The following is a 23090-nucleotide window of genomic DNA, read 5'->3' as shown; positions in this document are numbered from 1 at the left end:
CTGTAATTACTAATGAAGACAAAAACAATGCATTCAAAAATCTGAAAGCATGCCAGTACACAGCAGCTTCATGCAAGGCTCTATTTACAAAAGAAAACTCTTGAGGGAATATTTCATCATCTTACTGCTTCACTGAACTGTAGATTAATGCTGCTCTCCAAAGCACCTTAAGTCAATAAACAGCCTAAACATCTCAATGGCTTCCTTATTTATCTGCCAATGCTGAATCACATGAAACCAAAATATAGTAGGTTGATACACAGTATTTTAAGAGCATAAGACATATAGGTCAGTGAGCGCAAGAAAAAAGACACAAAGAACATCACACAGCTTGTCTCTCCCTAAAGCCATCTGAGAGCATAATATATTCCAGGGCAATGGCTTCAACAACTCTAACAGAGAGCAGTAAACTGCAATTATACAGCATAGAAATAGAGAGCTGAATTTGGAAAAAAAATAAAAATAAAATTAAAAAAAATCCCAAAGCTTTGGCAAGTGGATTTTCATGCAAGAACTACATGGAAATATCTCATGTTGTAATAACAAAGGGAAATTACCAGCTGAAGAACCATCTCCCATATACCATGCACTTAAGTTGAATAGAACTTCTTGGAAAAGTATCAGCAATGTGTAAGGCACCTAATTTTCTACAATATAGACCAAAAAAATGCACAAGTAACCACAGAAAGGATAATGAAAGACTATATACAACAGCAAAAAGAGCAGAATTTATGCCTCACCAGCACTACCAAGAAACAGATCATTTAAATGCTTTTTTTAAACAAGACGATCTGACCACTGGAGACACTAAACCAGTGTGCAGGGCAGATCCTTCCAGGGTGCAGAGATCAAACAGCCCTCTCTTAAATCTCAGTCTACACACACGCACACCTTAGGCAACTTGGTTGTTTGGCTCTTAATTTGCACGGAAACAGAATATGCTGTCATTTGTTAACCAGAGATGCTCACTACTACTGCTCCCACAGGGAGCATGTTATCCTTTAGGAGCTATTTCAGGTTTTTCCCAGAGATATATAAAAGACTTTTCCACAACCAAAACCATAAACTGAGGATAAGTAAGGCATGTTGTTTGGCTTATCTATATTTTTACTGCAGAAGAAAATACAGCAGCACAGGCTCCTAATTTCCAGTTGGGAGAACGTTATTTATTGGTTCAAAATGATGTTACATAGATAAAATACAGATTAGTTTTTAATAATACAATTGTTTGGGTTTTGTTCTTTCCACTTTTTTTTTTTTATTAAAAAAAAAAAAAAAAAAACAAAAACATAGCAGACCTTTGGTTCCTATGGTTAAGCTGATCGTTTTTTACAGTGACATGATGCATCAGTGTGCTGAGTGGAGAGAAGTTTCTCACTAAATTAAAACAGATTTCCAGAGATCTTTAGAAAACAGTAAGAGTACACAAGTTATCAAAAGGGAAGAAATCCAACTCCCAGAGCTCTATGTACCTGAATGGTGTGCTCCAGTGGGTGCAAACTGATACAGGAGGGAAAAGCAAGAGCAGTGACAAACCTGTCAATTTTTGGAGCTTTATAGCTGATAAGTGTTGTATGGACAGAATGTATTAAATTCATATCTTAAAATTTATGCTCAATTTTCCTAAATATTATAAACTATTTACTTAAGAGCTTAAAATATCTTTAATATGCACAAATATTGGACATGGTATCCTAAATAAACATAGATGTATCATTATAAGATACTCAGTACACATCCCTGGTACAAAATCATGTCTTAAAATCTTCAACTTAATGAAGGCTACATGTGTTGTTTGTTTTTTTTAATCCTAAAAAGTAACAAGCTCTCCCATCTAGTTCCGTAGTGGTAAACTGGAGCAAAACCAAATATACAGACACAAAAACCTGCTTAAAAAGACATCTCACATAAGGTCCTCTCCCTATTGTATCAGCACTGACAAGTGAGGTGAACATGGGTGCTTGTCGAGTTTCCGTGGATCAAACCCAGCAGTCCTGCGTCTGACAGCCACCCAAAGCCGGCAGCTCAGCACAGAGACCCCACTCCTCTGAGGCACTCCTCTGGTGATCACTTCTGCAAGAGCTTCTCTCTCAAGAGAGAGAATGGCACGAAGGCAGAGTCCCTGCCCAGCTCAGTGGGGCACTGGAGTCCCCATCGTTTCCATCCACGCTGGCGCAGCAGAGAGCAGAAAGGCAAGGCAGCTGTGGCCGCGCTCCCCCTGGGTTTCTGCAGAGGGAAAGACTAGCATATGGCAAGACAGAAGGAAATGCACCCGTAACACAGAAGCTAAATTTTCATATGGAAGTCACAATAAAGGACATTTAAGGATTCAACACTTCCTTCCCTGACCTGTGAGATTTTGGTTTTGCTGCCATGTGAATGAAGGCTAGGGTCTCCACGAGTGCCCACTACAGACTAATCAAAACAGCTATTAGCTCTCCTCTCCCTCAAACGTGGCTGAGGCACAAGCATCAAATATCTTGCCCAAGGCCACCAAAGGATACATCTCAGAGCAAGGTTTCAAATTCAAGGGCCGCTGTCTCTCAGTCTTGATAAGAACAATCTATTTTTATATAAACATTCACTTGCACAATAGCAGCCCTGTTGCCTTCAGGGAGAAACCCTCTAGGCAGCTATTGTCAGACGAGTTAAAAATGTACCTGTGGGAATATCCCAGACACAGAGTAGGCATTGTTATGGGCTGAGTAATACCATTAACCAGACTGTGAGAAAATTCTGCTGTTAGAATAACAGTAACTGCTAGAAAGAGGCATTTAATAATTAACTGTGAAGAAATACTATTCAGAACAGGGATTTCCATCTGTGTAAAATCTGCCAGCTCCTAACACTCGGATTCTCTGGATTTATTCAGGATTACACATATGAGAGCAAGAACCAGCTCTCCAAGCTACTAAATTAAAATACAGAAGAAGAAGATCAAGCATTGCCTTTTCTAAATTTATTAATTGTAAAACAAAAATGAATTTCAGATGGAACTGGAGACAGGGGTGCAGTCACACTGCACTGTGCATGTCACACCTCTCTACGGCTGTGCAGAAAGGACTGTGGAAAACAAAATCTGATGGGCAGACAGATTCCAATGGCCAATTTGATGGATTTAGACTCCACTTTGCACTGCTGCTTTAAAGCTGTTGTTAACCAGCATCGTATCCCAAAGAAGCAATCCAGGTTAAAGACCAGCCTTTTGTTTTCGGAAGTTAGCTTCAGCATCCATCACATCACTGAGCTGGATCACTATGCAAATGTTTGTATTAGCAGTGGGAAGAAGATGGCAGATGGCCAGAAGCAAATAGCCAGGGCATAAAAAGGGCAGAAACAACTTTTTCCAAAAGCAGCATTAATGTTGCCAGCATAAAGCGTATCTGTGAGACTACTGCCTATGTGACAAGAAAGAAATCTATGTAAATATGACAAGTTGATTCATGCCAATGAAAACCTCTTCATTACTAGCACCAAAATATAACTCAGAACAGGACTGCTGGCTGAAACTTACTGATACAAAAATCATTCAGGAAAATACAAAAACCTGAAATAATACCTCTGCATGGAGAAAAAAAAGTACATAAGGAATGCTAACCAGCTCACAGTAAAATCCCAGGGAAGATGAGGCCCTTGCAGCTTCCCCTGTTCTCCCAAGCCCACCAGACCAGGAGGGAGCTTTGGTGTTGATGGGACACCATGCGAAGCTTTGCTGGTCAGGCTCCAGTCCTGGGGGTCTTCTGCAAAAGAGCCAGCCTGTTCCCCAAGGGAACACCTCCTGGTCCAATTTGATTTAGAAGTATAGCTGTAGCTCAGTAGACTGGAAAACAGAGGATGAGGACGTGCATCAAGAGGATGAGGACTCTAAGAAAGTTAATCTATTATCCCACAGTTCTCTTGATCCACCTCTGCAAAATGGTTCTTAATTCTTCTGTAAAGCACTTTTACGGTGTGGGAGTAAACGCTAGAAAGCCAAATCTCCTGCATGCTATTAAAAAAAAAATCCCCCTGCAAAGTAATTACCTAAAAATTTTAATCATACAATATTTTGCTATTCACACCCCTGTATTTACAGTTTCCTTCCCTTTATATCACTCCTTCTCTTAAATTTGTCTTGGTTACACTGTCTGGTAATGCATTTTTTATCGCTCTGTTAAATAACTGAATCAAATAAATATTTTACAAGATATGTGTTGAGTACTCATGTACCAGATCACCAAGCAAAATTCCTCTTTTAGTTTTCTCTGAAGCTATTGTTTCTCGTCCCAGTATCTCTTACCCTCAGATTTAAATACTGGTTTGAAATCAGTACTGAAAATCAATGGCCATACCCATTTGTCATCACCGGCACCACTGGAAGATTCTTCTTGCTGCCCTGTTTCAAGGCTGACTTACGCAGTCTTTGATTTCTCTGCTAGGTAAGCTGCACAGGTGACAGAGACAAATTGTTTTGCAAAAGTGATCAAGTGTGACACTTTTTTTTTCCGCCTTCCTTTAAAAACAATAAACAAACAAAACAAAAAAAAAAAAAAAAAGAGAGAGAGAGAGAAACAGTGAAGGGATTGTTGAACCTGCTTCTTATTCTGAGGCAGGTTGTTATCCCTTGTTCATGTATATTTGTGCAGTGCAGACATGCCAAGAAGAGGCTAAGCCCCATTAACTTCTGGTATTCAGAGTCCTAAATACCAACATCATATGATTAAAGTGGGTCTTAAGATCAGACTGGAAGAATGTAATTTGTTCTTTTTACAGATGTACTTCACCATTAGCACTCCTAAAACATATAAAATCTACACATTTAACCTATTTCTACAAATATAGGGTAGTTTTCTGAAAGTTTTGTTAAGTTTCCAAGCAGCTTTTTGTCCAAAGATAAAATTCTTCTCATCCTCCAGCTGTTTTACTTAGTGTTTATTTTATTTATAAACTATTCAGATGGTCAAAGTATCTTTATGGAAAGCCTGAACTTCAATCAGGCAGATGCAAAAAGAGATTTTGGAAAAGGACAGATACAAAGAATACAGTAGATAAGTGACTTATTGTGTTGAACGAGCAAGTCTGAAAGAGAGGCCATTATGGAAAAAGCTTTAAAACGTTTGAAGTAGAAGCAACTTTTCAACTTGAGAAAACAAAACCTGTTGAGAAGGAGAGAAGGAGAGGGAAAGGAGAAGATTCAAGCATATTACTAGGGGAAACACAGCCAAGTATTTATAAATGTTAACCACAGTGAAGTTTACAGAAAAGGGCAACTCCCATTGGCAATACAATATCTTAAGTGTCTTCTGTTGAGCACCTGCAAGGTTTCCAGTACAAACCTATCTGACCTTTATTTAAAGGTCACCACTCCAGACAAGGAATTACAGCCAGCCCCTTGAGCCCCAAGGTAGGTAGCTTCCAGGCTCTCTTCATTTCTACTGTTATTTTTAATATGGCCTCTGCTTTTGTACATTTATTAGAACATCTATTTCTTAACGAACAACTGTACGCCTAAGTAATTATTTAAATAATACTTGCAATGGATGCTATATTTTACCTAGGATGAAATCGTAATGCGTTTTGAAGCATTAAGTAAATGACTGGACCCCAAAGTGGTTGCGTACACTTATTTGCAAAAACAACTTTCAGTCTGAGAATTCATCTGCTCAGGGTGTATTAATCCAGTATTCTAAAACACTTTAAGTAGATGTTAAAACAAAAGCTACGTAAATAGCAGCTAAGTAACTAATTCAAATAGGACAAAAACAAAACAAAACAACAACAACAAAAATTAAGATTAAAGCAAAGCAAATTACCCCAGAAACCAAAGCTCACCAGCATACCAAATATGAGATCTGCCCTGAAGTCATATATTCAAATAAATACCCTTTCTAGGCAGCTAGCATTGGATCCTGAAAGTCTGCCATATAATCTTTATACTGTTGATCTTGTTTGGAGTAAAATATAGACACGGTAACCCTCTGAGAGCCTTTTTAAGCAAATTCATACCTTGCATGGGGAAACAATAATGGATGTAAACCTGCTGAAGTCAACAGATTTACTTTAGGAATGGCTGCATGAAGATGTGACACCTACATGCATTCATAAGAAAAAGAGTCAGAGAAAGTTTTAAGACCCAACATGGAACATGGAAAAGTCTATCCAATTCTCAAGCCAATAAAGCTTTTCTTGATAATATCACAATAAAGATATAAATATTAACTTTCATTAAGCATACTTATGTATAGTAACTGGAGATTTCAAAGTTGCAAACTTCAGCAATGAAAAAAATATATTTCCCATTCAGTTATTCAAAAAGAGAATTATACAAACTGAGTAAGTAGTTATGAATTGTTCTCTTTAAGCAATGTGCAAGTAGTACACCACTTCAATTTTAAAAGATCGTTATCTATTCATAAAAGATGGATATAATGCTTGTTTTGGTTTTCCCAGAAGTTTTCCTTACCTCAACTGTAGCCTTGCAGAGAAAGCAATTTTATCTTCTAGGCTTTCTGTTTCCAGCATTTACTTGTACTTGACTACGTAAATATCACAAAGATTATAATATGTTGGAAGGGAAAGGACATAAGAGAATTTTAAAAGACTTAGACTTACAATAAGAATTGGAAAAAAAAAAAAAATCAAAGCTTGTTGAAGGTATTTACCTCTGGTGCATCTCCCTGGTGGATAAAGCAGCTTGGTTGCTTGTTAATTTGCACTTTATGCTTATCAATTTATTTTCTTTTTTATCCATAAGAAAAACATTTTTGTGAGAGCATTTAATTATTATTTTTTTTTGTATTCAAATGAACAAAGAAACACTGTTGCTGTCTTGTTATGTAGATTAGATCAGGTCCTGAGAGTAGAAAAGACAGACTCTTCTATCTACAAGTGAGTTAGTTTGTTATGAATGGGTTTTGTTATGAAGATCTACCTGAATTTTCTTCAGGTATGATCCTGATGGAGGGCTACTACGTTACTGAAATGAATTTGCTGTGTTGCCAAAAATAGTCTTATTGCATACATTATTTTGGTCAAAGAAATAAGGAACCAGTTAAAAAAGCAAAGCTTCAAATAGATGGTTTATTTTTCCTACAAAATTATGTTATCTTTGTCTGAGAGATGGGTGAAAAAAACTAAATTACCCTTTCTTGTTGTGCTCGTTTGTTTTTTTCTTATTTACTTTCAACAAATTCACTACAATTTCAATACACTAGGAGACACCCCTTGAAGCTTGCAGAGGCTACCTGGTACCAATGTCTGCAGCAGAGGTGGTCCTTGAGGGCACAGACTTTCCAGAGCCTGTCACCCCAAGGCAGTCCCATGCTGAAGTGCCCTATATATAGTTGGGGATTTGAAACATATACCAGGGTGCAGAAGCCTCAGATCAGGAGCAGTTCTACAAACACAGGTCAAGAATTCTATGATTCTAAGTTGTGGCTGTTTCTTACCAGCACTGACAACTATATTGGCAGTAATAGGAAGCAATACATAAGGCAAATAAGCTTCTAGTTCATTTGCTGCCTTGCAGAGTCAAGCAGAAGTAAGCCCTAGCCTCAGTTAAGATCATGAAATCAACATGATAGAGAGCACGGAAGAAAGGCAGAAGGAACTACTTGGCCTTTATAAACTTAATTTCTTTTCCTAACCAAAACGGAAACAACAAATGAACAGTGACCCAGAGAGGATTTGCACATTCTACAGCCAGGTAGGTGACCAGCCTGTGGTTTAGCCAGCCTCCAGTGTAAGCAAAGCCATGTGCTGTGTGTGTCCTCGCTCTCTCTGCACCCATCTGTGCAAGTCTGCAGCAAATATCCCTGTGTCCCAGTGGCAGATGGTCTCCAGGCTTCTCTTCTCCAAATTGCAGAAAAACTTACCTGAATTTTTTCAAATGAAATTTTAAAAGAGGAACTCTGATGATCTTATCTGCATCTTGCCTGCTTATTTTCCACCCCCATGGTACGCACAACTTGGGCTTTAACCTGTACTCCAGCCTGTAGATGCAAGCCTGAGTTCATACTGGAATTAACATTTTTTTTAGGATTGTGTATGTGAGTGATGATAGTGATGGCAGACTGGGGAAAAATATTTGCATGCTCAGAAAGGTTAAATGGTCTGCCAAGATGACACAGGTAGCACAGTAGTTCTGAAGAAAAACTGAGAAATAAACTATTCTCTTGCCCTTCGAAATTTTGATTCAACTCAAAGTAAAGATAAGAGATTAACTTTTTTGATTAACAATCAAAACACAATGAAAAATACCGGTTTTCCTCACAGACAATCAACACAACTATTGGCTTCAGTAAACGGCTCAAGAAATAAAAGATTACTTCTTAGGCCAGAAGAAAATAGAATGAGATGCGTGCTTTTAACTAGTATGCAGAAACGGGGAAACAAAAATACATATAAAGGATAATAAAGTTTAAAAATATATAATGATTCATCAATAATTCTTTGAGCCTTCATTCCCTAAATGCCAAGTGTAGTTTGAAATTTAATATTAAAAATAAATAGCATGCCAAATCACCCTGGATAACAGCTTACAATACTTTGATTTAGAGATTCTTCTCCAGTTCAAGAGAAATCCCATAAACATCTCCAGCCAAGAACTACAAACTCTTGACATCAAAGTACCACAACTGTTCAGCATCCTACATCGTTGTTCTTCTGAGGCGTCCCTGTCTCAATGCAGAACGAAGACAAATATCAGTCATTTGCATTGGAAGGGCTTATGGAGCTCTCTAGTCAAGAAACCTGCTCACAGCTGATGCAGCTGTGAGATCACAGGCTGCTCATGCTGTTAACTACATTTGTCTTGAAAACCTCCAAGGATGGAGAATATGTAACCTCCCTGAGCAACCTCCCTGCCCCTGCCTGACTGTCCTCGTAGGGAAAAAGATTTTCTTCATACCTGGTCTGAACTTGTTCCAACTTATTGCCTTCTCTCTCTTGTCCTCCTGCCATTCATCACTGCATAGAACCTGGCTCTATCATCTCCATAACCTCCCGGCAGGTGTAGGCCAGCTGATGCTCCATCTCCCCAAAGCCACCACTTCTCCTGCTGGTCACCTCTAGATTTTGTCCCCACTCCCCTCACAGAAAATCTTCTTTACAATAGGATCATTCCTCTATGCATTTCAATATCACTAACACAAAATCACCAATTTTGTTTTTAGCTAGGATGTGAAGATGCCCTTTCATCTTAGTTTTACGTAAATGCACGGTTAATGTATATTCTCAAATATTCTGCAGCCTTTTTTACTTCTGTATTGTTCAAAGTATGGGGCAAAAACAGAGGAGAATATTTTTTCATTCTCTCTTCTAATCCATGGCCACTCAAACATTTGCCTCCCGTGTGCAGTCCCATAGCATTCCTGCAGCAGCACACAGTTCATATGAAAAAAGAAATACTGATTCAGAAAATCAGGTCATTTTGCCCTGTTAGTGGTGTATGTAACAAAGCCATGACCAAACCATTACAAAAACTTGACCTCACTAAAGAAGGGCAAGGCCAGGACTAAGTTTAGAAACAATACTGGCAACTGTGCCAGATGTATGGACAGCTTGGTCTTACTGAGGCCAACTGCAAAACACAGCACTTGCATCTCTATTTTGTCTTTAAATAGAGCTGTAATGGTTAAGATACAACTGGAAGATTAACAAATAGGCTTAGTTCTATAACCCCCCAAAATCTGCAAGTTTCCAAGCAATCATATGTTTTGTAATCAGTATGGTTTCACAGTATTATCACACTGTGAAATATATGTACAAAGTTTTTTCAACTGTACCAATACATGTTGGCTGTTAACCTACTATCAGTAATATGTTCCTTTCTTGTGTTTTTTTAAGGGGACATCAAAGTTCAAATTATCATGGACTGAACAATTCAATCTATAATTTACAACAGAGATCTAAGTAAATTTCATCATCATCAAAGGAAAAAGGAAATTCTTGATTTGTTTACAACAAGTACAGTGATTTCTTTACAGAGTATGATTTCCACCTGTTTGTACAAGTCTCTAATTCAGTCACAGGTAATGTACATCCTAAAACAAGGCTGTTAGAGAACTAGAAATACTTTAAACAGATTTATTTCTAATTGACTAGATTTTGTGTTGATTGTACTCCTGTAAGACCTGATTAAGTGAATTCATTACCATTTGTAATTTTCTGACGGCATACTTTGGAAATTCCAGCCAGGGAAATTATCACAGTCTAATCAAGAAATGCAAACTGAATATAAAAGCATTCTTAAATAATCTTGATTGAATTATGATATGAAATATTCCTAATAAAAATCTGTCTTGAATTCCAGGCATACAGCTGTCAGTTTCTGCCATTAAGTAACTACTTAGTAAAAGTTCTTACTAAATCCTCTGTATGCATTGAGCAGCTGATGGTGTAGGACTTCACAGTCCTTTTGACGGCCACCTGCATGGGACTGCCTTTCTCCAGGAATGAGGAGCAGTGATGTACAGGAATAAAATGTGTGAAAGAACTATTTCTCTATAAAACTGGGGGCTGGCACGACCCTGACATGAAGTCTTTATTTTATTCTAAGTCTTTCTATTTTGCTGCTCAAATACTCCCATGTGTATTGCTAATGTTAACAATTTCCACGCAAAGCTCATTTCCTAACACTGCTCTTGATGCTGTCAGAGCTACCTATTCCTGCACCTCATTATAAGAGAAGAACAACATCTAGGCAGCTCTGCTTACTGTGTAATGCAGCTGTGCAGGGAAGGAAATAATTAAGCCCATCATGTGAACCAAATCCTTCAGGACATTCCCATTAACGAGATCTACTGAACCCCTCTCTGCCTTGCTGCTTGCACAAATGAACAAGGCAGAGACAGTGCAAAAAAGCCCTCCTCTTCAGAATTAATATAAAGCTATGAAAACAGAAATATATTTTGTTCTATTCACATTTTTAAAGGAAATATGCATTAAAAAGAGATTTGCTGTTAGCTTTTATGCCTACTTCATGTTCTCCCAGGGATTTTACTCAGTCTGCCTTCCAGTGTTTTCACTCCTAGCTGCCTCATCTCAAAAGTTTTCCCCAGGCCTAGCCTCCTCTTCCCCAAACTGTTTCTCAACCACACATGGTAAACTACCGTTTCTGCCTCTTTCATGGTACTGGATTTAATTTCTTCCTAATGTGCTTTCATGTTCATGATTTTGACATGCCTCTAGTCTATTGGGTTAAGAATGCCACCAGCTCCTCCCCATTCTTTTTTTTTTTTTTTTTTTTTTTTTTTTTAATAGATTTCAGGATGTATGCTAACTTTCCACACAGAAGATAGGTCACCAGGCTTGGCTCTCTCCCACCACAAACCTGCAGCCATTGATATGCCCAGCAGTTGAATTTCCCACCATTATAGCTTGCCACAGAAGGCATGTTAGGCATCAGAGCTGCATCACCACTGCCTCAGCAAGAGCAGGGGGGCAGGAAGGTCCTCAGACCTTCTTGCTTCCACAAGACAGCTCTTCTTGCAGCAGCACCCAGGCTGCTGACTTGGCTGCCCTGTTCCACCCAGGGCACAGGGCTGGATCCCCTATTGTTTGGCCTGGCGAGGACTCATTAAATCACAGCCAGTCAGAAAAAGTACATAAAAATTGAAGTTTTGCTATAGTAAAAAGAGCAAAGTATGTATATAATATTGCAGTATTTTGTATATTAGAATAATGAATGTTAACTATACAAAAACAAACAAAAAAAAAAAAAAAAAAACTGGTACATGCAACAAAGACCTATAATAATACTTTTAAGAGAACCACAGAATTGGGTACTGGAAGTTCCCCTTCACTAACAACTCAGAGCACGTAAAGCATAGAGGAGTGTTTACAGCCTGTACCAAACATCACTGTCACTGTTGGCTCTCATGGTGAAACAGCGTGCTCAGTCATGAATGTCTGCTTTTCACATCTGCAGTCACTGTGACTGCTATGAATATAAATGGGAAAGAAAGACATTTAAAAAGAAAAAAAAAAAAAGACGTACAAGGTAAGCAGAAGCCTTACCCATCACATCTGTAGTTTAGAATGTGTTGATGTCTTGCAGTGTTAATACATTATCAAAGCTAGATTTGAGTAACTGCTGTTCTTTATGCTTCAGACTTATTTGAAAGGTAGTTCAGTTGTACGCTGATGATATCTATTTCCCACAAATAGCTTAGTAGCACTGAGCAAATAATTTAAAAATTGAGATTTAAGTTTATTTTCCCATTTTTAGAATTGATTCAAAGTATTTCCTCTTACCTCCACACTTTCTCAATTCTGCAGACTACTCAAACATATACATCCCTCATCAAGGTATGACAGTATGAGCTCTGAAGGATTATTTTGATCATGCCATAGACTAATGACCAACTTGATATTTGAAAAACTCCATAACTAGAAACTTACTCACACATTTTAGTCAACAAAAATTAGTCTCCTAAACTCAACACATTGCCAAATAAAATTCTTTAATTCTGTATTTGTGTAATTGTCTTTGATCCATTTCCTTTGTCTTCTAATTGGCATAAGTACTCATGTTTGATATTGGTGCTAGCCACAGAAGCAAATAGCCAATGATAAATTCCTGATAAGTTAATTTTTTTTTCTTGTGCTGGCCTTGAGGTACACACCATCATGTTTTAAACTTTCCCTCCTTTTTCCATTTCTACAGACTAGTCCTCCAAATTGAAAGCATCATCCTGCAGTTTACAGCAGTCCCTTGCCCACTTTTTACATAATTTTAATGTTTTCAGTCTCCTTCTGTTGCTCATCCAAAGATACTGCTAGGACTGTCTATCAGTGTGAAACCACCACACTATCTTACCTTTGATATGTGGTCATAATGTGCATTAACACAGACACCTGCAGCATCAATGTGAGAAAAGGCCCCTTCACTTTTCTCTCATCACAGAGAAAATGAGGTTTTTAGTTTTCAGATCATACAGAAGCATCAGGCTTTACCAAAGGAAATCTAATTTTAAATCACTGTAGTTTTTGATCATTTTTTTTCTGACTTCTGAGTTTAAAGTTATTTATTTTGTAGCAACTGGACTGTAAGCCAATAAAATAATTCTAGTTTAAGAAACTTTTGTATAAAAAGGTGTAAGAAGTCTCCAGAGTACTACCAAAACTTTTCAAATTGTGTTTTAAAAGAATCACAGAAAAGATATGAGGGAAAAAAATAAAAAGGAATAAGAAAGAAATACGTAGAGACTAGAAGCCTGGTTGAATAGAAAACACTGAAAATGCAGTGCACAGATACAATAGAAAAGACACAATGGACATGTCTGAGCTATATAATGAGAGGCTCTACAGTGACATCCCAGTCCAACAGTTTTCACCTAACTGTATGATGAGGGACTACACTATGAAATTCTTTACCCAAACCGAACATTAATTGCAAAAGTTACAGTGAACTTCCCAAAAAATTGCTCAAAAAAAAAAAAGTGTTTCAACACATCTAATACAAGAAGTACCATAACATTAGCCTTCCTGCTAGTTCAGATTTAAAGTATATTCAAGTAGGAGGAGGAAGAGAGCTGCTACACATGACGATGGAAGTTAAAGTGCTCTCCCAACTGTCTTCACAACAGGCTGCTGTTAAACTGCTAAATTCTCAGTTTTACTAAATCTGTGACATAAAAATCAATTCTGAGAAGTTGCTATAGGATTAAAGGGAAAAAAAAGTGAAGAGAAGACATGAGTAACTTAAATGATTTCTCTACAAAAATTAATTTGGCATGCTTACCTGTCAGCATACATAAGAAAGCAATTGTGTCAAGATCATCAGCATCTAACTATTCTCATCTCAGATTCCTGTAAAAAATAAATAAATAAATACATGAGAAAATTGACACATAGAGAAAGAAATCCAGTGACCTAACAGCCACCCTCTTTAAAATCTGCAAAGCAGAAACACACAGAGCACAAAGGGGATTTTGATGTATTAGTCTTCGAAGAAAAAGAAAGAAAAAAAAAAGAAAAAAAAAAAAAGAGGATTTTTATTGCTTTACCAGTTTACAACACATTCATCATGCTGTAACATAAATATTATGCATAGCTTCACAATGACAGAGCCTTACAACTTGACTCACTCCAGAGTGATTTTGGCAGCATAAAACTAGTCTTAAGGCAAAAACAGGCTCTCCTGGTTATCAACAGACATAATTTCAGGCCAGATCTGTCAGCAGGTGAAAGATGCTGCCTTGCTGTTTCCCGTGGATATCTTTCTGAATTTAAGTTTTGCAAAGCACTCAGCATCCCAGGCATGTGCATTTGCAGAACAACCCCAATTTGTGCAGCAAAATGCATGTCATTGATTGGTGGTTGTTGTTTTTGTTTGTTTGTTTGTTTGTTTGTTTGTTTGTTTTCCTCCAAGTCTAGCTGAGATCCAGAAATTATGTCTGCTTTTTCCAGCCCCTCAGAAAGATTCCCCAATTCAGCAGACAGGTTGAGCATCACAGTCCAACTCCCACCATAGTAAGGGATAACCTAGAGCAGGCTAACTGATGAGCACTGAAGTGTATGACTAGATTCAAATTTATTGTCTTCATGGATGGGTAGAAGCTCACACTGAAGAAAGTCTTGCCTACGATGTATTTCTCCCCTTTACAGGTGTAAATGAAAAGAAAAAAAAAGAGACTTCTACATTGAGAAAGTGAGTTTGACAAACTTTTTTCTTTAGCTTTTTGGTAACGCACTCTACTGCATGGTACTCCGTCAAAAAAATAATATTAGATTATATTACACCTGTTACACTAAGAGGTCCAAACAGGCACTCTCAATTAGCCACAAGAGAAATATAAACCAATTACGTAGCTCCAGAAGAAGTACAGAACATGACCATAAGTTAAACCAGAAATTCTCAGGGATAATTATGTGAACACCATTGGACTGCATGTTCTTTATTTTAAATTAAGATAGATTTTGACAAATTTTACCGAAACAAACCTATTCAAAAAGTTTCAAGAAGGCAAAAAATATTTACAAATGTCTCTCCAGCAGCTGCATAACTCTGCACAACTATCTTATAGAAACAGCAAAAGCTATTTAAACAAAGAACACCAAACTACTGTATTTTGTACTAAATAAGCTGCTTTTGAGTTGAAACCTAGTAGACCCAGCATTTTCAGAGTCAGAGATATAAACATGATCTCCACAATCATGAATGTCATAGGGAATGTAGAGAAGGAAGGATCACTAGCTGTTTCTCAGAAGGCAAAAACCAGAATCCATGGAAGGGAAGGTATCTGCAAGTTAAAAGCAAAACAAAATCAACTAATCTAACAGGTTTCTTAATCATGCTTCCACTTTTGAACCATCTCTTATACATGCCAGCTTTCAGTTTCTATATGGATATAGAGACAGAGGATAAGGAATTACCTGGAACTGGAAAACATCCATCACAAATGAGTCCTTCCAAAATTGCTTACAAATGCTGACACATCTGCATATTACAAAAAATGGCTTTATATTTTTTTTTATGAGGCTTATAACTTGGCCAATTTTAGATAGATATTGGTAGGATTTAGTAAAGGCATAAAGCAATAGTCTGAACTTTAAGGCAATATTTTGGGACTTTGTTGTTATAGAATGTAACAAAACCAATATAAATATTAAGTATTCAGCTGCTAAATACCCCACAGAAAATAAAATCTAAGAAAATTCAATGAAGGGAATTTTTGCACTTCCTATGGAGAATTGCAGCAGTTTTTTCTGTATGGAGTCCAAAGTCTTCTGTTTACAAAAATGACCCAGCAACATGTCTCCATTACTTGTATCTGGGCTGTTAATTTACTTCTTACAGTAATCTCTAATGCTACATCTAAGGATAAGAAAATCAACATGAAAAACAGCAGTCTCAAAGAGTTAGGGAAAGGTCTTTAAATGAGAGTTTTTGTATACTGCAGATTTGTAGAAAACAAATTAAATGGTGCCAATGCAGGCTTCCTAATGAAGTTGGGTGAGGTTGCATAGTGGATGAAGACACCACTGTTGCAAAATTAAGCAACTGTTGTCTTCTCTTCCTGAAAAACACACCTCTTAATACTCACATGCAGACAAAAATGATCAAGATCCCTTCAGATCCTGTTTTTCCTCCCCTCCAGCCTAAGACTGGTAAAGCAGAAGCTTCTCTTTCTACCATCAGAGCTTCTGGCACACCCCTAAACAATTCTCTGTGCCATAAAATCCCAGGTTACTCTCATATCCCCATCACTTCCTGCTGCAACAGCTTTCTCTTCCAGATGTTGCCTGCATGCCTGGCTAGGCAAAGGATCGAGTATTATCCCCCAGGTGATGCACAAAGCAGGACAGGAGCTGCTGACCTCATGCCTTTCCCTCCGTGGAAGCACTAATGTGGGTCTCTCCAATACTTAATCACCAATTTTCATAACATTTGCAGGAACACCTTAAGAGATTTCTGTTACTTTAAACAAATCAGCTGAAGTTCAGCAAAATATTCAAAAGCCATTGGAAAGTAGCAGGGGAGGATTAAGGAGGGGAGAAAAGACTGGCAGCCCAGCCACATAAGCCATTTTCCTCATTAAATCAACCTAAAAAGCACCAAGCCATAACTCCAAAAAGCTGAGACAAACACTATGGCTGATGACACCTATGGGGCCATGCAGCAAGGAGATCTGTCTGATGTTTCCACGCTGTACAGTGTGGCAGCAGTACCCTGGTTCAGGGAGCTGCAGCCATGCAGTATTTATAGGACTTGCTGCCCTGCTCAGCACTGCTCCTTTCCCCAAGCAGGTCGGCCAGGATGCCAAGCATTCCCAAAACGATGCAAGTCAAACATTCCCCCTGACCTGACAAGTTTTCAGATTAGAAATGTTCCAGTGTTTCTATAACTAGCAGAATGAAAGTGTCAAGATTTCCACATCCTCTTTTTTCTATTGTAACACGTGCATTTAATGAAGCATCTACACAGGGAGATTACCTTGCTTGTGGGCATTTCTCTGTGCTTAGGTGTCCACGTTGGAAAGTACAAGTTTTTAACTGAAGAGCGAAGTTCAAGTAAATTCAGCTACTGACTAGATAAAGCATGTCCAAACACTGCTCAGCATACAAACATGCATTTATTCTGCCAGTATTCTGGCTCACGCAAACACAAGCCAACCAAAAATCATACAACCATATTGGCAAACTTGAGTGAATATTTGTGCTTAACCTCTCAGCACAATTTCAGTGCCAGAGTAGCCCCAGTTTCTGGCTCTGCCCTGGCTCCCAGCTGACCAGCCAGCTTCTTCGCACAGCTGTCTGCATGGCTATGGAGAAATACCCATCTCTGTGAATTTATGAAGATGGCACAGAGAATGGTTATATGGAAACACTCAAAAATGAAGCATATGGGAATGCTCAGCTCCAGGATCAGCATGTTTTAATTAATACAATTTAGAATGAAACATTTCACATATTTGTCATTATTTTTCCCAAACAAAAGCAGCCCTTGCAATCTTAATACTATTGTACAATACTAAGTGTTCCTCATCTATATTCACATAAACAAAAATATCTGTATGTCATCAACAGTGAAGATCCCTTTATCTGCACCAAAGCTTATGTTACCAGCAGCTTCTGTCAAAGGCAATTTATACATGAGGCCTTCAGCAAGCTTGAGTGAATGTCTTCAGAATGTGAATACCAGAAGAGTTCACAGGAATACAGAAAACTTCACCTGGTTAAAAAATGGCTAAAGCAGTCCAGCTATGCTAGATGAAAGCACTAACTGCTGCTTTAACAGTACATTCATGTAATTTATAGAGAGCTGAAGGCACCGTAAGACTGCAGGCAGTCCATTAGTCTAGTAATACAGAGACTCCCAGATGTCCTTAATACTAATAGGCCCCAAACACACACACTGAATTCTCCACTTTTTTTCCATGTTAAATTGAGAGCTCAGATACCGGGGTGTACTGGTAGCCAAGGCTTGCATCTCTGGCACGTATGTACGTGATGGATTCAAATGCTGCATGAGAGAGACTGAATAAGCAAACCTGATCTGATTCTAGCTCCAAAGAGCAAAGCAGCAAGCTGAAAAATGAATGTAGCAAGGGAAGAGCTATCTGAGATTTTGAGAGACTCCTGTTGTCCAATTCTGCCACTATATACTGCCAGAGCAAACAAAGGAAGCCTGTTCGCAAGGTTGAAATGTGAACAGAATCAGGAAAACAGTTCAAGGACATGGAAAAATAGTTATTTTATTCATTAGAAGAGACCATATTTGGGCATAAATTTAAAACTCAGAGCAGAAAATACTCCACATGGACCTTTTTAGAACTAAATATGAAGCCTACAGCTGCTTGAGTACTTACTGGAATGAATTCACATATTTGTGACTCTCTTTTTGCTATGCTTGACTACTCTAATCTTTTTTTTTTTTTTTCCTCAGCTGCCCGACTATAATGGGTTCAACGCTTACAGTTTTTGTGGTAGCAAGGAATGGTCTTCAAAAATGTCAGATGATTTGTGGCTTCAGACCATTCACCATCTATGGCAGCACATCCATGCTAGAAGCAAAAATAAGTTTACTTTCTGTCCAAATACAAGGAATATAAACATACTATTAATTTCATTTACACCTAAGACGCAGAGAACCCTCCACGGCCCCACACATGGCCTCTTCAACATTTTTTATCAGATAAAAGAAAAAGCAACACTGAGAATTTGGGCAACACGACATATTAAAATGAGGCAGATTAGCACAAAATCAGGGATGTCCTAAGTTGGTGCAAAGCAGATATTAACAAGAAACCCCCCCACAAGTCATCCCTGCTCACCCAGGCATCAAACTTCTAACTCTCCCTGCACTTGGAGAAGAGGGGAGGACAAGGTGCAAAGGTTGACTTCATTTTACTGGTCCTTATTAAATCCATTTCTAAAATATTTAGCAAATTGAGCAGTTGGTAGACCTCACTTAATAGCTCTGACCTGCATGCGAACTGCAGATCTCCAAACACCTCATTCTCTAACACAAAAAGCCATGCATAATGCAGGAGTAGTGCATGGGTGAAGTTAATAGTGTATGCTAATCCCTTGCTGAAGCTCAGGGACATGCTTGGCCTCTGCTCTGCAGCCACGCACGCTGGGCACAGTTGGCCAGAAGTTCATGACCACTTACTTTTAGAAGCCAATGGGGTCTATGGTGCTAGTGTGAGCACAAGGCAAAAGGCTTCTTGTGACAGCAAGAGACAGGATCTACATACTTGATGTCTGAAACCTGAGTTTCAGAGTTTACTCAGCATGAGTATATATATAAATCTATTGTGATCTGAGAAATTTCAAACTTCGCTATCTCAGAATAAGCTGAATGTGATTTAGGCAGAATTCAGGTCTGCCATAACACTCCCCACTTTTAAGCAGAAAACATAGTCAGGGTCTTTAAATAGGACAAGGCAAAAATCCTACTCAAACACAAAACACTTCTGGGCAGTACTGCTGCCCAAACAGTCACACTGCACTTCTAATCTGACCTGTCATTGTGCTGCTTGACACCAGAGGTTTCCCAAGTACAGGAACTTCAGCAGAAGCCCTTAGGGCAGCCGCTTGCTAGATTTCCCTCCTCCTCTTTGCCTCATAAAGTGGGACAGCCACAAATTCAGAGCATACCACTCATGACTGCTGTCTTCTCTAATAGATTATTTAGCGCAATATAACCTTCATTAAAAGGGTCCCTCTAGAGAAAACACAAAGTCAGGATCAGAAGAGTTTGCAAGATACTTAAATAGCAGTTGTGTCACATACACACATGTGGACTGACAACCACCTGAAGAAAAGCGAGGTTGAACCCATAACAATTATTCTTGACGCCTGTGAGTATGTCATCAGCTAAGGAGAACTCAGGAAGAGACCACAGGAAGCAATTTTTTTCTCTGGCATTTTCTTAAGTTACAGTCCATAGCCACTAAAACAATTGCAATATATGCAATATTCTAGCTGAACATTAAAGTCAAGATCACGAATAAAAAGTATGCTGCCAACAGACCTTCTCTACCCCATAAAAATGTGGAAGCCTTGCTAACAGCTTCTGTGTAAACTATTCAATGCCTATGTTCCAGTCTCCTAAAATGATTTTTTCCAACCCTAAATATAAGTGTAAGGAGACTCAGGTTACTAGGAAAGCCATGCCACATAAAGAAACATACAGAATAACTTATTTCAGGCAGCTTAAATTTTTAGTTTATGATAATAAAAGAACAACCAGAAGTGAATGCTGCATTTTTGTTACCTATTTGTAGGAGGTTAAAAAAAAAAAAAAAAAAAAAAAAAAGTTCAGTCACAGAAAAAAACTACCTCCTTCCTATGCTTATCTAAACATAAAATGCCAATATAATTAAAGTGATAAGTATTACTGCAAATCATAAGCAATCAAGGATGAAAGAAAAAAATGTAATCCTCAGTTCATGGCTCATAATTATTTCATTTCCCAAATACTGCAAAATCCACAATAAATAATAAATAATGAAAGCCTTTCAAAAAGCCAGAAGATGCTCACCTTGGATGTAACTTTTCATGTAATTCATCTGGCATGTCCAAGTCAATAAAGTCAAAATTGTCAAATTTCAACTTTTGTTCTATGAGATGAAACACTTTGAAACATAGATTCACACAAGTACTTGCACCCAATTGCTACCTGCATGTATAACTGGACTTTGAGTCTAAACTCAAAGGAAAGCCTATTGATTGTTAGCTGTTGACCAAAAAGAAACAAATTGTTCGAGAAGTGAATGAAATCCACAGACTATGATTATCTAAAAGGAAGAAACAGCTTTTATGTGCTCAAGATAGGAGAGCACCGTATCTGCCATGCTTTCAGCATTCTGTGTGGTTCTGTTTTATTTACATGTACCATCTAAACAACCATCACTCTGTTGTGGAAACATTTGTTACTGTTGTGACAACAGAAAGGAGAGATTTCCCCCCGGTTACAAATCACAAACCACTGTGGACACCTGTAGCCTTTGTTCCTTCATCCTTCTCTTAAAGACAGGAATGTTTGCAAAAGACAGGATTTTATTAACTTTCCTGGCTGAGCTACATGATAAGTAAAAAGAGATGAAATGGGAAGCAACGACAAAAGGAGAAAACAGAGCCGTGGCCAAGTGTGGTGCAAGGAGAGCTGGGCTGCCCAGAGGTCCATTATGCAGCTTGCCAGCAGCTCCAGAGGGGTGAGTGGGTCCACCAACCTATCCCCATGCCCGTTCAGTTTACTGGCAGTGAGTTTAGGCTGATGCAAGAGCAGACGGGATGGTTTGTATTTGGTGGGTAGGGTTAAAAATTTGGTTAAGAAAAATGTTTTCCATTCTAAGAAGAAATAATCAAGTTTATATCATGCCAGCAATATTTAAAGGAAATAGAAATACATAGAAATACCTGTGTTTTCTTAACACAAACCTTGTAACGAGATGAATGTGGTTTACAATGAACAATACAAAAGAGAGTAAGTAGGTATAGCAGGTAACCTTCAAGTGAATGTTTTGAACTACCTAAATGGGATTAGCTCTATGTACATTGAAGAGTATTCAGTAAGATTAGACTTACTGGTTTTTGCAACACCTTGGCCCATCCATGATCAAAGTGCTACATTGAAGGTCTGCTGCCATCAGTTCTGCAGAACAGTGAAAAGTGTTGTCACTGCTCTGAATCCCCATACAGGTATTTAGCGCATTACTAGAACTACATGGACCAACGAAGTATCTGAGCCATGGGTATACATGCCTTGCTCATATAACATATTACAATAAATAAGGTTACACCAGGCATCAATTGGTTTATTTGTTGGGCCATTCCATTAAGGATGCACTGCACAGAACATCAGCTATTATTTTCATGGGGGATTTTTTTTTTAAATAGAAATCATAAATACAATTAAAGAAAATATTTAGAGTGTCCCCTAATTTTCAAATAGGGGTCAGGCAGCATTTTGTCATATGTTTCTTCTATTCACAGCTTGTTCCCTTCCCTGCTTTTATCTGCCCATACGCAGATGGGCAGATTTGCCCATTTATTGTTCATCTGAGCTGTGTTGTTATCCACAAATTTGTTTATCTTCATAAATACAATGAAATAATATAATACTATGAAAATATATCGAAAACAAATCAGGTATAGAAAAGGTCATATACATCTATAAAAAGGCACTCGGCTACTACAGATCACTAAATCTGCTCTACAAATATGTAGATTGCTATATGGAGAACTGACCTTCCATGCAGAAAAAATAAATGCTGATATGCCCCAAAGTAGTATACGGCCATGTAGCCTGTTAAGTGAATGCAAATATTCATATGCACATGGCTGTAAGCTCTGTTTAAATGATCTTTACCCTGAGAAACAGAGTATTCTCGTTAAAATGCAATCTTAAACAGAACCAGACGTCCCCTTCTCCCCCAATGAAAATACAAGGTGTATGTCTGTCGGGAATTAAGCAGAGCTAACGTTGCACAGTGTCACCCCGACCTAAGCTACACCTCCAAGGCACACCACAGACTTAAAAAGAAAGAAAGAAAAAAAAAGTATTAAGAACTGTGAAGAGCGCATTTGTGCGTGTGAAATACAAAAAGGCTCATTTGCTGAAAAATGTATATGGCTTCCATTAAGCAACTCTTTAATCTCTAGATGACTGTGTTTGCTTTGCAGGCTTCATGGAGAAAATAAACAAAAGCAGGGAGCACAAAATCGCTGTAAAAGCTGCTGTCAGCAATAATCCAGAGAATAAGATCTGAGCAGCCTGAGCTCTCTGAAGCAGCCCGGGGAAGTCCCAGGAGAGCTCTTCCTCCAAGGGACAGCACTGGGTCATACTTCCTACAGGCAAGGAATCACTGCCCACAGAGCAGTGATAGTAGTAAAACTTTCCTCATTTTCAGAGTGTTTCCATCTTAATGTTCAATAAGATCTAGGAGAAGTCTAAAGGGAGGACAGAACCTGGCTGCAGGGAGCAGCAGGGGAAAGTGATGACCGGGTAAGAAAATGGCAAAACGAATATGAAGTTGATAAATATAAAGTGACATGGTCAAAAACAGTTCTATGCATACTAAAATGAAAATTGAGCTAATTACCACCATTCAAGAAAGACAGTACTTTGCAGATGTCAGCTTTACGTGCCACATTCA

This window comes from Netta rufina (assembly GCF_964035555.1).
Source record: "Netta rufina genome assembly, chromosome: 5".
In the NCBI taxonomy this organism is placed as follows: domain Eukaryota; kingdom Metazoa; phylum Chordata; class Aves; order Anseriformes; family Anatidae; genus Netta; species Netta rufina.
This window is presented reverse-complemented; position numbering follows the sequence as displayed.